We start from the raw sequence: 17,186 nt of genomic DNA on the forward strand, positions 1-17,186 counted from the left end.
TGTAGTCAACCCATTGTGTTACCTGCCTCCACAGGTGAACCGGGGAAATTCTAGACCAAATGGCCGATACGTCTTTTATTTAAATGATCCCAGTGTACATCACGACGCTGGGTAGATAGCGAAAATTTAGGGTACTCCATCAGGGGATTAAACCCGGGACTATACATACATGAGTCCAACGCTCTAACCCTAGACCAGAGATCGTCAACTGAGTGAGACATTTTTACATTCTTCGGAGCTAGTGGGCAACGAGGTGCATAACTGTGCATTTACCTTGAGTGAAATCAGAGTAGCTAACTGAGTGTAAAACGTGTTTGAGCTAGTAGTCACATTAGAAGCAGAAAAAAGTTTTGGCCCTTTGACGTACTGATTATTATTTCAATTTTATCGTTTGTAAGTTAAAGCACCGGTTCTCAACTTGGACGCTAATGTCTCTCAGGGGAAGTTCTCGTTTCAGAAGGCACCATAAACTATAGTTACATGCCATTATAAAATTGTGCTAGTAGAGTGTATTCACTTTATCTAAAAATGGCTTCTCATGGGTGTTAAAAGAAGCAAGTTACGTCGCGGCGTGAGATAATCCTCTGGGGCATAAAGAGCTCAACTCCCTTGCCTGCCAAGAGCCGCATACAGCTTGTTGCCATGACATTCCTTGTTTCTAAGGGAGGAATCTCTTCCTCAACACATGATAGAAAAAACTTTTCATTCATAAAAAGCCGTTCACAGGCATTCAGTGAAAGACATCTGATGCCTCACCTATGAATTACTACTTTTTCGGCCTACTGAAACGAGCCTTCTCACACAAGAGCCACGCACCATTGAAGGATTGTGAAAAGCCAGTCAGAAGGGTTACGAATAGACATGTCTACGCTTTGTGCCAATCTCTAACGGTGGAAACTTTGGATTGGATTAGATTTAGTTTGGTGTCCCACGGATTATTTCGAGTTGATTTTCAGTTTAACGTCCCTTGCAGTAGCGAGGCTATATGAAACTATATCTATTGATTAACGTGGAATCCAAAGCACATGAACTCCCACCAGGAATTTAACCCAGGTCTCCTACGCCAAAGGCGCGTATGCTAACCGTTTAGCCACGAAGGAGCTCACGGATTGTTTTGAGTTTAGTGGACCTGTATATACTGACTCCGAAAAATATAATTGTATTAGATGGAGAACTCATTCTTAAAATGAAAGGGCCGAGGTATATCAGTGGTTGAGCCTTCACTTCTAGTACGTGGGAACCCTGTTCGATCCCAGACCAAGTGAGCTTTGTGGTGAGCAAGCATCGTGCGCATAGGGTTTTCTCGTAGTTATTCTGTTTCCTCACCCTTTCTTCATTCCACCATTTCATTCATTTCTCATCTTCATTGTCTACATTAGCCTCAGTGCGTACGTTAAACTATAGAGCGTCCCACTCTTAGATTGCAGTACAGAGTAAATGGAGCGCGCTGTTGCCACATTTCTTCCGCCGTTTTTTTATTTCGAAGAAAGAACAAGAAAGACAAAAAGAGTGATGAGTCTGTAAATAAATCCTTCTTAAATTCATATATTTTCAACTCTTTTGTTATTCCAATCGTGCAAATTCATTTAGAACGGCGAATTAGAGGGTACGAAATAACAATCTAACAATTGTGTGTTAGAAGTTTTTTTTTAAATGATGGTTTATAAATCGTTGCAATAAAATTTTGATGGAAGCAATACGAAATCGAGAGAACATATGAAACGAATAGAAAACATATGATTGAAATAAATGGCAGGCTAAACAGTTCCACACACAAATTTCCTGTACCGATTGTGCGGCAAACTAAGGAATAGCAATGGGTAAGATACTGCTACTGAATTTGGATAAGAGTGAAAACTGGAGTAGGGTGATAGTGATAAGTGACGAGAAAATGTGATGTGCGAGAACGCTCATTCGTCTGTGTAAGCAAAATATCCGCTAATCCAATTCTATTTGTCAAACAAGTTACATCATAAAGTATATTGTGAAGGCGGCTCCTCCCCACTTCCGATGTTTTAAGACTGTATCATGAAGGACGTGCCAGAGGGTATGGTGGCAGGAAAAAGAGGGAGGTGACAAAAAGAGACTACAATTACTGGACAATATCGAAATAGAAAAATCATACGTGAAGACGAAGAGGTTAACCGAAGACCGTGGAAGCTTCTGAATTGCAGCAAGTGACTTGTCAATAAAATATGATGATGATTATGACAAATGCAATGGTGAATAGGAACTGAACTTCCCTAGTTTCTATACTCACTTCTGACACCTCTATCAGTCTGGAAACAGAAGAAGAATGAAAATAAATCCCATTATGTCCGTTCTAAACAAACGTGCAAGTTGTGACTTTAAATCACGTATAGTGACAGCCAACAAGATACAGATCGTTGGGCGAGGAAACAAAACCAAACAGAATTATCAAACCCTGCTTCCTAAAGAAGCATTGGGGGGGGGGGGAGAGAATAAAGAGGCCTTTCATTCTGCTTTGTGAGCTCATAAAGTTATTTGTTATGAACGCTTTTGTCAGTTTCATATGTGTATTCAAAGTAAATAAGAGAAGTGGAATTGCAAACGAAACCAATTTTTATTGTCAAAATTGTCAGCATCTGAAACAGCATTAAGGACTACTATAAATGAATCAATTAAAAACTAATAACTTTTTATCACCAGGAATGAGGAGACTTATTATTAATATATATTGGTCATATTATATATATATATATATATATATATATATATATATATATATATATATATATATATATATATATATATATATCTGTGTGTGTGTGTGCGCGTGCAACTCAAGGAAAACGAGCGAAGTAAGTAGTGGAACGTAAGATTGAGTGGAGTTGATGCAATGTTTATCGTAGGTGAAGTCCAGGATTCGATTTTGCGAATATGCTTCCGTTAAGCAGTGGATTCGTGCTCGCATAACATTAACAGAAACACTCATCGGTATAGAATAATACTCTACATCAGAGTAGTAATTGCGTGACTTGAGGCCATTTTTACCGCCCCCTGGAGCGGGGCGCCCGCCGCCGCCGCCAAAATTTTGCGCCCCGGGCGCCCGGCGCCCATTTTTGGGTTTACAAGTTATGACGTCATAGGGTTACGTGATGTTAGGCCATGCCTTTTTTGGGTTACGTGATGTTAGGCCATGGAGACGGCCGCCGCCGCCAAAATTTTGCGCCCCGGGCGCCCCGGCGTCCAATTTTGGGATTACATGTTATGACGTCATAGGGTCACGTGATGTTAGGCCATGCCTTTTTTGGGTTACGTGATGTTAGGCCACGCCTTTATGGGTTACGTGGTGTTAGGCCACGTCTTTATGAGGTAGTTTACCGAGGGCGGTTGATTTTGTTTTCTTTTACGTCATAAAATTTTTGGAGATCGTTACTTTTTTAATGGAATATAGGTGTATGTATAGTTTACTTTGCGGTATATAATTTCAATTTAGCGTCCCTAGGCCACACCCCCGTTCGCCTTTATGGGGTAGGTTGTTGATTTTGTTCCCTTTACGGTATAAAATTTGGAGATTGTTACCTTATGATGGAGTACAGGTGTATGTATAGCTTATTTTGTGTTACTTGATTTTAATTTTTGCGCCCCTGGAGTGTGACGCCGCTGAAATTTTGCGCCCCGGCCCCTTTAGTTTACATAGTTTACGATCCGCCTTTATGGGGCAGTTTCACGTATGAGTTTATTTGTTTCTTTTTATGGTTATAAATTTGAAGAATGTTATTTCCTTTTTTCCCTTATAGGATGTATATATATATATATATAGCTTACCTTATTTTTGTTCCCTTTGATACACCATGCGCACACCTTAGCATTACGTCATGGGGTCACGTGGTGTTAGGCTTTATGGGTAGACCTACCGAAGGGGTGCAGGGGTACATAGGACCACCCCCCCCTTAAATTTTGGAAATTGCCAAATCTAAAAATTTGGTATGGTAGCCTAGGACCATAGTATGTACCTCTATTAGTATTGGGGGGTCTATGTAGTTTCCTTTCATGGGTAAAAAATTGCCAAAAATTTAAATTTCGGAGGTTTTTGACCTAATTTATCCCCTTTGATGGGGTATTATTATCCTATATGGTTATATGTGCATATTCAGGGGTTCATTACCTTTCATAAGACATGGGTATATTGGTGCACCCCGGGAGGTGTACCTTGGCCCACCCCTTCAATTTTGGAAATTGCCCAATTTAAACACTTTGGTACAATAGTATAGAATCCTAGTATGTATTACTATAAATTTGGGTGGTCCACTTCGTTCCCTTTTAGGGGTACAAAATTGCCAAATTTTAGTACAACCACATGTTTGGTTTTTTTGGCTCATTTTATTCCCTTGGATGAGGTCCTATTACCTTATATAGTTATATGGGTGTATACAGGTGTTTATTTCCTATTGTAAGACATAGGTACATTTGTACACCCTTTAAAAATTTGGCAGGGGTGCCTTGGCCCATCCCTTAAATTTTGGAAATTGCCCAATTTAAACATTTTGGTATAATAGTATAGAACCCTAGTATGTATTACTATAAATTTGGGTGGTCCACTTCGTTCCCTTTTAGGGGTACAAAATTGCCAAATTTTAGTACAACCACATGTTTGGTGTTTTGGCTCATTTTATTCCCTTGGATTAGGTCCTATTACCTTATATAGTTATATGGGTGTATACAGGTGTTTATTTCCTATTGTAAGACATAGGTACATTTGTGCACCCCTTTAAAAATTTGGCAGGAGTGCCTTGGCCCACCCCTTAAATTTTGGAAATTGCCCAATTTAAACATTTGGTATAATAGTATAGAACCCTAATATAGATCACTATAAATTTCGGTGGTCTATCTCGTTCCCCTTTAGGGGTATAAAATTTGCCAAAATATAAACGTAAGCAATACGTTGTACCACGTGTTTGGTTTTTTGACCTAATTTATTCCAATGGATGAGGTCCTATTACCTTATATGGTTATATGGCCATATATAGGAGTCCATTCCCTATTATGAAACATAAGTACATATGTGCACACCCTTGAAATTTTTGGGAATGGTACCTTGGCCCGCCCCTTAAGTTTTAGAAATTGCCAAATTTAAACATTTGGTATCATAGTACTGGACCCTAATATATATTACTATAAGTTTGGGTGGTCCACCTCGTTCCCTTTTAGGGGCCATTTTGTTCAGCTTTAGGGGTGAACATGGATACAGTGGTCCACCTCGTTCCCTTTTAGGGGGCATTTTGTTCCGCTTTAGGGGTGAACATGGATACCTTGGAATCGTCCCGAGTTTGATTCTTGGAAATGTTGAATTTAATGTTCCCCGCGAAAACGATGAGAAATGATAGGACGAAACATGAACTTACTTGACTGAGGATTGAAGCAGGGACCTCATACAGTAGAGGCAAACGCTGAGCCATCGTACACGTGTGTTGATTACTATGCAATGGTCCCGAGTTTGATTCTTGGTGCTAACGTTAGAAAAATTTAACGTCCCACTTGAAATGATGATGAGAAATGAGAAAACATCATAAACTTACTTGCTTGCGGATTGAAGCAGAGACCTCACACATCAGAAAAAAAAAACGCTGAGCCACCATGCTAACTTCAGTGCGAGCAGTTTTGCGTATGAAAAAAGAACATGATCAGATTATGTTACATTACTACACATTTCTGCTCGTTGTTACGCATAAAAGTTTGTTATTGTGAAATTGCAGCATGTGCTTTTACGAAGAGTACTACATCAGCATTTTTCTCAGCTGACGGACTTTTAAAGCTCAACTTTACATTTATGTCAAAGACAGTTTCGTAACATATCGTTGAGTGTTACATTTTTTCAATCAAGATTAAGGAAAATGAATCACATTTTAGATGTGGTAATTTGAATGTCGTATTAAACTAACGAGTCAACGGTATGATGTCATGATCAAAATTGCGATACTAGATGTCGTAACGATTGATGTGTAAGGAGAAAAAACGTAAATAATGTCACAACCAATCAGATTGTTTCTTACATCACGTTTCGGCTCATGATACATGATGAAAGCTGTGTTTTCATTGGTTCTCCGTGATGTCATTGATTCATTTCCTCGTTTCTGATTGGCTGATAGTGTTGTCACTTTATAGTTGAACACGTTTCAGACCTAAATAAAATTCTTAATTTCATTTTCAAATCCTACTTCCACGAAGATCTTGAATGAACGTAGGTGTACCTCTAGTGACAGCGTGACTTTACTCCGTTCCTTGAATTTGAGGTAAGTATCGACTGCGTTTTCTTAATATCAATGGAGTGTTTTTGCATGAGGATAACTTTGTTATCACTGTTTTTATTTTAACATGAAATATTTAGCAAATGGAAGAATAACTTGACCGGGGATCGAATTAGGAATCCCACACATTAGAAGTAAGCACGAGAAAATGATATGATTTATTGATTTTGGTTTAGCGTCCCTTCAGTAGTGAGGCTAGGAATACAGCTTAATGTTGAATTTGAGCGCATACTGGGTGTTGAACCCGGGCCACATCCCACACATTAGAAGTAAGCACGAGAAATTTGTTGATTTTGGTTTAGCATCCTTTCAGTAGTGGGGGGCTAGGAATACAGCTTAATGTTGAATCTGAGTGCATACTGGGTGTTGAACCCGGGCCAGAGGTGCGTAACGCTAACCACTTAGCTCAGTTTCTGAAAGTTACCATTAACGTAAACAAAGAAACTACGCACGATTTTGTTCCCTACAACGTGAGACGTGGACCTACAGTTTAATGTGGAATCTGATCTCCCACCGAGAAACGAATTCGAGTATTCCTTGTCTAACCGCTTGAAAAAGCAAGCGCATGAGATTTTTGTTTTCGTTTCATGTTCGTCATACGTTTTAAAGTTCAGTGTCAGAGGAAAAATGCTTACTACAATGATTCTCTCAACACAGTTAGAAAAACAATTTCATTCATTCTTTTTATCACTACAGAAAGTTAGGTCATTTACATGTTGATGTTGGTCCCGGGTTTGATTTCCAGTATGACGACAATAAAAATTTTAACAGTAGAACTGTTTGAGATATGATAATTCTTTTAGGATTGATCGTGTAGTCATTTCGATAACGTAGTGATCTCTGAATTCAATTTTAATTCGTGCTTTTTTTTTCTCGTTTTAGATATTTGTTTTCTTTGCCTATTCCTTTTTTGCTTACCTTACCTTTTTCCCTATTTGAATATGGCTACTTCTGGCTTTACTGTCTTGCGAGAAATCAATAGACATTATCGGCGTTTTAATCTTGAAGGACGAATGCTGGAAATTCAAATTAATGCTCCGACTAGTGACACAGATATTGTTGAATGGGTTCAGACTTCTTTTCAACAGATGTTGGATTACTTATTGGAAAATGTCGACGAATTATCGATGGTTGGATTATCGATTTTATCTCATGATGAGAAGAACAAACCGTTTTATTTATCTTTTCGGCGTGCAAGTAATCTGACACTGGAAACTTTATGGGCTTCCTTTGATCGCATCCTTCAAAGTAACGATAGCTTTCTCATGAACGAACCGTTCATTGTACATTTTCATCATGTGGATGTGCCCCGTGGATTTGGATTGGTGCGTCGAGGTCTTTTATCAAACGACGAATTATTAAAATGCAAGAAAGGCATTCTACGAGTAAAAAACACCGACAAGAATTGCTTGGCTTATGCAATTGTGATTGCTATTGGCCTAAAGAAATATAAAGATACAAATCAGAAACTGTACAATCAATATCGCAAACAGCGCAAGTGTGTTGTTATTCCAGACGTACTTGAACTTTTGTCTCGATCCTCAGTGAATTTAGAGCATGGGGGATCTGTGGAAGAATTGCGACAATTGCAACGCTACTTGACAAATTATAAACTTACCGTATACACCAGCTTCTCCGGAGAAGATATTCTGTATGAAGGACCGGGTGGCGAAGACAAGATTCCATTCAATTTAATGTGCATCAATTCTCATTATGACATCATCACGTCATTAACGTCTGTTTTTTCAATTGTGTATTATTGTACTGCATGCCACAAAAAATATGATCATCGCACTGCACACGTCAAGAATTGTTCGGCCATGTGTGAGAAATGTTTGCAGAAACCGCCATGCAGTAAGATCAATACGGAGAAACAGTGTTCAGAATGCAATCGTGAATTTTATGGTGAAACATGCTATACAAATCATCTGACTGTACCATATCATAAAGGCCAACCAATATGCAAGATGGTGAAACAGTGCTCCAAATGTCTACGCATTTATTCGTTTGTCCATACAGGGGAAAGAAAACATGATTGTACAGATTATTTTTGTAATGTGTGCCATAAACACGTTACGTCTACCCACCAATGCTACATGAAGCCTGATACGACTCAATTAAAACCTGGAGTTCCATCAGTGTTACATGCCAAGAAGGCTATGATTGTCTTCTATGATATCGAAGCCACACAGGATACTTTCTTCGATGAAGACACGTTCATTCATAAGCCCAATTTACTGGTGGCCCAACAAGTATGTTACAACTGTGTTCAAGATGAGGATATACATCATCCGTGTGAAGTTTGTGGACAGCGGGAACATATTTTTCAAGATGATCCGATCAATGCCTTTCTTGCGTATTTACGTCAACCACGACCCAACATCAAACTTATTGTATCTTTGGCACATAACTGTAAGGGATATGATGGTCATTTTATTCTTAAATCTTTAGTGGAAGAACATGAATTGAAACCTACTTTGATCTTGAACGGAGCAAAAATTTTAAGCATGAAAGTGAATCACTTATCGTTTATTGACTCCTTAAATTTCATGCCAATGGCTTTAAGTAAATTATCCAAGGCATTTCATTTACCAGCGACCAAAGGATATTTTCCACACTTTTTTAATACTGCTGCAAATCAAACGTATGTGGGAAAATTACCGGACATCCATTATTATGGTGCAGATGAAATGAAAGTGGATGAACGAGAGAAATTCATGACATGGTACAACAAACACCAGAACGATACGTTTATTTTCCAAAAAGAATTGGTGAACTATTGTGTTCAGGACGTCAACGTACTTCGAATGGCTTGTATATCTTTCATGACCACTTTTGAACAAGAAACTCACGTCAATCCTTTCCTGGAGGCTATCACTTTGGCGAGTGCGTGCAATTTAGTATTTCGACGAAATTTCTTAAAACCCAATACTATTAGCATTCTTCCTGCACGAGGATACCGTCACAGAAAAAATCAGTCACGGATTGCTTTGCAGTGGCTTGCCTACATGGAAGAAAAAGAGGGTCATTCAATTCTACATGCGGCCAAAGGTAAAGAAGTTTATGTTGCTGGTTTTCATCTGGACGGTTACTACAAAGATCCCGACACTAAAGAGAAACACGTGTATGAATTTGATGGCTGTAGATTCCATGGCTGTCCTCTATGTGTCCCTACAGGCCGTGATCAGCCCATTTGTGAGAACTCCGAAGAAACGATGAACTATCGCTACGAGAGAACACAGCGTAAAATGAAGTTATTACGATCCATGGGATATAAAGTACATGAAATGTGGGAATGTGAATTTCGTCAAGTGTTAAAATCCAATCCAGCATTGGCCTCTTCTTTAAGCACACATCCTTATACTAATAAGACACCATTAAATCCAAGAGACAGTTTCTATGGTGGCCGTGTAAATGCCATTAAATTGTATCACGTCGCAAATGAAAATGAAGGCGAAGAAATAAAATTCTTGGATATCGTTTCCCTGTATCCTTATGTGAATAAATGTGGACGGTATCCAATAGGGCATCCACGAATATATCTACAGAGAGATCCAGAAATGCCCGACATTCAAGATGTCAACGGATTAGTCAAGTTGAAGATTTTGCCTAGCAGAAATGTGTTTCATCCAGTGCTGCCATTTCGCTCAAATAAGAAGTTGTTGTTTCCACTTTGTGCTGCCTGTGCCACAGCATTAAATCAAGATTCTGAATGTACACATTCGGACAGTGAACGAAGTCTAACAGGAACATGGGTGTCCTATGAAATTCAAAAAGCCTTTGAACTTGGGTATCAAGTCATTGAAATTTACGAAATTTGGGATTACGACATCACCGTATATGATCCAGAAACCAAGACTGGCGGATTATTCAGCGAATACATTAACACATTTTTGAAATCGAAGCTGGAAGCTTCTGGTTGGCCTGCCAATTGCGTCACCGAAGAAGAAAAGCAGCAGTATATTCAAGTGGTACAACAACGGGAAGGCATAACTTTGGATGCAGCAAATATAATTTCAAATTCAGCACGTCGTAGTCTTGCAAAACTCTGTTTGAATGCCTTCTGGGGACGACTCGCTATAAGAGACAATTTCAGCCAAACGACCATCATTAACGACCCCAAAGAACTGTATCAGAAATTAACTGCTCCAGACATAAAAGTCAACCAAATTTTACCTGTTAACGATTCGATGTTATACCTTTATTGGCAGTATGAAGATGATGTTCCAGTACAAAATCACAATGCTAATGTTGTCCTTGGAGCATTTACAACGTGTCAAGCTCGTCTGGAACTTTACAAATATTTAGAACTGCTGCAAGAAAGAGTACTATATTTCGATACAGATTCCGTAATATTCACGCAGCGACCATCACAGCCCACAATAGAACCAGAAGTATTTCTTGGTTCAATGTCAAATGAACTGGAATCAATTGGACCAAAAGCATACATTAAAAAATTCGTGTCTGGTGGTCCAAAACAGTACGCCTTGAAAATCTACAACCCCGACACGAAATCAACCAGTTATGTATGCAAAATTCGTGGGTTTACACTCAATTATACTGCAAGTCAAAAGCTAAATTTTAACAGTCTGGAGCAAATGATCATAAATCAATCGAGTGAAAAAATCTCCATTAGCACGCCGCACAAAATTTACAGAACCAACGATCATCATCTTGTCACAAAACCTGAAGAAAAGAAGTACAGTTTCAACTATAAAAAACGCCGATTAATACCAGACACATACGAAACATTGCCCTATGGGTATAAAAAAGCCAGAACAGAATAACAGCCATATTTTCCCCTAATCCCACCAACATCAGCTCCCAAAGACGGAGCAAAGAATCAACGCAACACGGGACATGCTTCAACGATGCACGAATGGAGACAAAACTCAGATGACATCACCTTGCAGAAACCCGTGGAGAAAAAAAAAGGAATTCAGGTACGTCACATTTGCGTTTCTTTTCTCACCTCACTCTCTCTCTTGATCATTTAGTTCGATGTTAATAATCTGTTTTTCTTCTTTCACAGGAAACAAAATAAATATTACCATGTATATTCATATGTTTTATTTTCTCTTTACAGAATTTGTACCCGTCACGAACACGTCTTCCTTTGAAGAAAAAGAAATTCTGTATTCTATTTCACATGCTAAAAATAAATGTACAAAAACATGATTCTGTGTTTTATTTCACATCCTAAAATCAAATTCTTTTCCTGTACTGCGATTTCAATTTCTTTTTTTCTGAATCAGTTTACCGATAAAATAAATCAATGTTTTGCGGGAAAAAAAATCAAACTAAATTTTTGTTTCAGAAAATTTTTTGTGTACGAAAAAAAAAACTGATTCAGAAAATTTTTTGTGTATTTTACGAAAAAAATGTTTACAGAAAAATTTTTTGTGTACGAAAAACAAAATTCTGTTTCAGAAATTTTTTGTGTACAAAACAAAAACTGCTTCAGAAAAAAATTTTTATGTACAAACAAAATTCTGTTTCAGAAAAAAATTTTATGTACAAACAAAATTCTGTTTCAGAAAAAAAAAATTTGTGTGCAAAACAAAAATCAGTTTTCGTCACGAAACTGCTCCGACTAAATGAATCGATTCATTCTGATAGTGTTGGCAACACTGGAAAATCTCGGTAAGTATTGCTCAGGCACTGAGTTACAGCGAACACAACTAGATTCGAACCAACAACCTTAAATGTCTGATTCATCTCTAAATACAGCCAACTAAACAATAAGATTATGTGTATATGCCAATGCTTAGCACTGTCAGCAAGGTTTTCTTCAAGGTCAAAGTCGTACACGAAATAAAAAAGATGAAACACAGATCTTCTATCTTTCTATATGAAACATAAACCTAGTATAAACTGCTCGCACTAAAATGTGTAATGTAACATAATCTGTTTAAATCCGCTCGTCTTCTTTTCATACGCGAAACTGTTCGCACTGAAACTAACAAAAAAAAATCGAACTCGGGACCATTACATAGTAATCAACAAACTGAACTTCTCAATGGAGTACGGTGACTCAGCTCTTATTTCTGATGTGAGGTCTCTGCTTCAATCCGCAAGCAAGTAAGTTTATGATGTTTTCTCATTTCTCATCATCGTTTCAAGTGGGACGTTAAATTTTTCTAACACTAGCACCAAGAATCAAACTCGGGACCATTGCATAGTAATCAACACACGTGTACGATGGCTCAGCGTTTGCCTCTACTGTATGAGGTCCCTGCTTCAATCCTCAGTCAAGTAAGTTCATGTTTCGTCCTATCATTTCTCATCGTTTTCGCGGGGAACATTAAATTCAACATTTCCAAGAATCAAGCTCGGGACGATTCCAAGGTATCCATGTTCACCCCTAAAGCGGAACAAAATGCCCCCTAAAAGGGAACGAGGTGGATCACTGTATCCATGTTCACCCCTAAAGCTGAACAAAATGGCCCCTAAAAGGGAACGAGGTGGACCACCCAAACTTATAGTAATATATATTAGGGTCCAGTACTATGATACCAAATGTTTAAATTTGGCAATTTCTAAAACTTAAGGGGCGGGCCAAGGTACCATTCCCAAAAAATTCAAGGGTGTGCACATATGTACTTATGTTTCATAATAGGGAATGGACTCCTATATATGGCCATATAACCATATAAGGTAATAGGACCTCATCCATTGGAATAAATTAGGTCAAAAAACCAAACACGTGGTACAACGTATTGCTTACGTTTATATTTTGGCAAATTTTATACCCCTAAAGGGGAACGAGATAGACCACCGAAATTTATAGTGATCTATATTAGGGTTCTATACTATTATACCAAATGTTTAAATTGGGCAATTTCCAAAATTTAAGGGGTGGGCCAAGGCACTCCTGCCAAATTTTTAAAGGGGTGCACAAATGTACCTATGTCTTACAATAGGAAATAAACACCTGTATACACCCATATAACTATATAAGGTAATAGGACCTAATCCAAGGGAATAAAATGAGCCAAAACACCAAACATGTGGTTGTACTAAAATTTGGCAATTTTGTACCCCTAAAAGGGAACGAAGTGGACCACCCAAATTTATAGTAATACATACTAGGGTTCTATACTATTATACCAAAATGTTTAAATTGGGCAATTTCCAAAATTTAAGGAATGGGCCAAGGCACCCCTGCCAAATTTTTAAAGGGGTGCACAAATGTACCTATGTCTTACAATAGGAAATAAACACCTGTATACACCCATATAACTATATAAGGTAATAGGACCTCATCCAAGGGAATAAAATGAGCCAAAAAAACCAAACATGTGGTTGTACTAAAATTTGGCAATTTTGTACCCCTAAAAGGGAACGAAGTGGACCACCCAAATTTATAGTAATACATACTAGGATTCTATACTATTGTACCAAAATGTTTAAATTGGGCAATTTCCAAAATTGAAGGGGTGGGCCAAGGTACACCTCCCGGGGTGCACCAATATACCCATGTCTTATGAAAGGTAATGAACCCCTGTATATGCACATATAACCATATAGGATAATAATACGCCATCAAAGGGGATAAATTAGGTCAAAAACCTCCGAAATTTAAATTTTTGGCAATTTTTTACCCATGAAAGGAAACTACATAGACCCCCCAATACTAATAGAGGTACATACTATGGTCCTAGGCTACCATACCAAATTTTTAGATTTGGCAATTTCCAAAATTTAAGGGGGGGTGGTGGTCCTATGTACCCCTGCACCCCTTCGGTAGGTCTACCCATAAAGCCTAACACCACGTGACCCCATGACGTAATGCTAAGGTGTGCGCATGGTGTATCAAAGGGAACAAAAATAAGGTAAGCTATATATATATATATATACATCCTATAAGGGAAAAAAGGAAATAACATTCTTCAAATTTATAACCATAAAAAGAAACAAATAAACTCATACGTGAAACTGCCCCATAAAGGCGGATCGTAAACTATGTAAACTAAAGGGGCCGGGGCGCAAAATTTCAGCGGCGTCACACTCCAGGGGCGCAAAAATTAAAATTAAGTAACACAAAATAAGCTATACATACACCTGTACTCCATCATAAGGTAACAATCTCCAAATTTTATACCGTAAAGGGAACAAAATCAACAACCTACCCCATAAAGGCGAACGGGGGTGTGGCCTAGGGACGCTAAATTGAAATTATATACCGCAAAGTAAACTATACATACACCTATATTCCATTAAAAAAGTAACGATCTCCAAAAATTTTATGACGTAAAAGAAAACAAAATCAACCGCCCTCGGTAAACTACCTCATAAAGACGTGGCCTAACACCACGTTACCCAAAAAAGGCATGGCCTAACATCACGTGACCCTATGACGTCATAACATGTAACCCCAAAAATGGGCGCCGGGGCGCCCGGGGCGCAAAATTTTGGCGGCGGCGGCCGTCTCCATGGCCTAACATCACGTAACCCTATGACGTCATAACTTGTAAACCCATAAATGGGCGCCGGGCGCCCGGGGCGCAAAATTTTGGCGGCGGCGGCGGGCGCCACGCTCCAGGGGGCGGTAAAAATGGCCTCAAGTCACGCAATTACTACTATCAGTAACTTCAAAACAAACATTATAAGGAAAATATCATCGGCAAGATTTATCACTGCTTTTCTTCTGATCAGATGCGCCCGCTTTAGAAAGTTGATGCTTAACACTAAAAGTCATAAAACCTAATTGAAGAAAGATATTGACCTGCGAATTGTTTTAAAAATAATTTCAATCTTTTCTCAATATTTTTCTCGTTTTAACCCCCATCTAACCTGAAAAATAAAAAAGTTACTCACTAGCCAACTTTTTAGATATTGTATTGGAATAGTATATGCACTTTCTCTTACATTTTATTTTTTATTTTAAAACTCAAAAAGTTTTTTTGAATGCAAACTTTTCCAACATTGGCACCAAATATGGTATTAATATAAGTTTCATCGTTGTATCTCTTAGAGTTCCGAACTTATGACGTGATATATTTAACGCGACGTTAGAATTTGCCATTAGCAAGATTTCACTCTTTCAATTTATTTCAATACTTGAAAATTCTTCTTGATGTGAGAAAAAAAGATTATTTGATAGAGAATACAATTTTCTGCAATAATTTATTCATACCTAGTAAAAGAATCTATTTCTAAAATTCAGGCTAAATTTGGCAACAATGGGCATAAGGAAAAGCATTGCAATTTATTCCTGTACTGCAATCTAAGGGTGGGACGCTCTATAGATATTTCATTCTTAAAATGGAAGCAGTCATTTGATTCTAAATTCACTAATAAACATATTAGCTATTTATAGTATCTAATTTTAATGGATGGTATAAAATGTTTACAAAGCAGCTTTACTATGACAGTGATACGCGAAGAACACGGAGAACTGAATAGACTGATAAGTTACTTTGATACAAATCAACATTTAAAAATGTATCCTCGTCGCCATAAGTGCCTTTACATCGCAGTGACGGGTATGTGACCGCGCAGTACTCCAAGGAAGGGATGGTTGTATAAGAATTTGTGATTAATTTCGAAGAGTTTTTATTTTGACTAGGGAATTAACATAGGTGAAGGGAGTAAAGACACAGATTTGAAGCATCAGTTCACTGTTATTGAAGCATCAATGCACGAAAAGATTCGTATTCTCAGTTTTTCTATTTATTGGTTTATATGTTAAGTTAAACACCACAATATGTATCACTGATATCGCAGATCGTATTATTTTTTAAAATCGTGTTTGTAACCTATTGTCAAAACATTTATCTTCAGACATGATGTAGAGAGAAGAGAAAGAGATACGACATCTGTAATATATGTATATGTGATTCACTAAGTAACTGTAGAAATTAGTTAAAGGACACATAAGAGAGCGAAAAGGAGCTCTAGAAGTCTGAACTTTTTAGAAACGTCCTAGATAGGTGAAAATATAGTTAAAAATTGCAAAAGGTATCATGTAAATTACCTCTCTTTTCTTATATTCTAGTATACTTTTTCTTTCACATCCAAACATCTCTATTCAGAATTACGAGATAAAGGTGAAGAGAGAAACATTCCAATTTCAAGAATTATATCAGGAAAAAAATCTTTTCACTTAGACTAGATTCGAACTCGCAACCCTTGAATCCGTGGCTCAGCGCTCTACCGAATGAGCTAACAACTACTGTTGGAAAAGCCAGATTTCTACAACTACTGGTTGCTGAATGGTGTGTATTAACCATGTTTGCCGAGATAATTGCTTCATATAGCTATAATAATAATAATAATAATAATAATAATAATAATAATAATAATAATAATAATAATAATAATAATAATAATAATAATAATAATAATAAAGCAGAAGAAAAACAGAATCTTAAAAGTGGCATATGTTAAAAGTTTGGCGTGCAGAGTAAGTCCTAATATGAGATTTTATTAATTATATATAATAAATGTAAGCGTGGTTTATTCGTGCGTGCTACTCAAACTGCGCAACTCACTACCTAGTCCCATGAGGGTTGTACGCGTATGGTACAGTAGCCTTGCGTCCTCCAACCATGAAGAATGTTTTTGTTTGAACCTATGCGTGTCCTAAGAGGAAGGAGGAGATTGAAAGAAAGAAAAGTGGTTTAGAAATTATGCAAACGTAGAATATCTCACGAGGTGAGGTGATATAGAGTTCAGCATGTCTTTCAGCTACTACTCTATACAAGACGTACATCTACGACTTAACGTGGAACCCGAACCACACGACTCCTGACGGGAATCGAAACCCGTATCACCTCTAGTTCTATCATGGGAGACACAGGAACATGTAAAAATAATCGAAAATGAACGATATTAATGTTAAATCCATAGCTTTTGAGTACATGAATTATATATGATACCCTCTATATCGTTCACATCAAATTTTAGCAT

Source organism: Thermobia domestica, chromosome 7 (genome assembly GCF_964235325.1).
Source record: "Thermobia domestica chromosome 7, izTheDome1.hap1.1, whole genome shotgun sequence".
In the NCBI taxonomy this organism is placed as follows: domain Eukaryota; kingdom Metazoa; phylum Arthropoda; class Insecta; order Zygentoma; family Lepismatidae; genus Thermobia; species Thermobia domestica.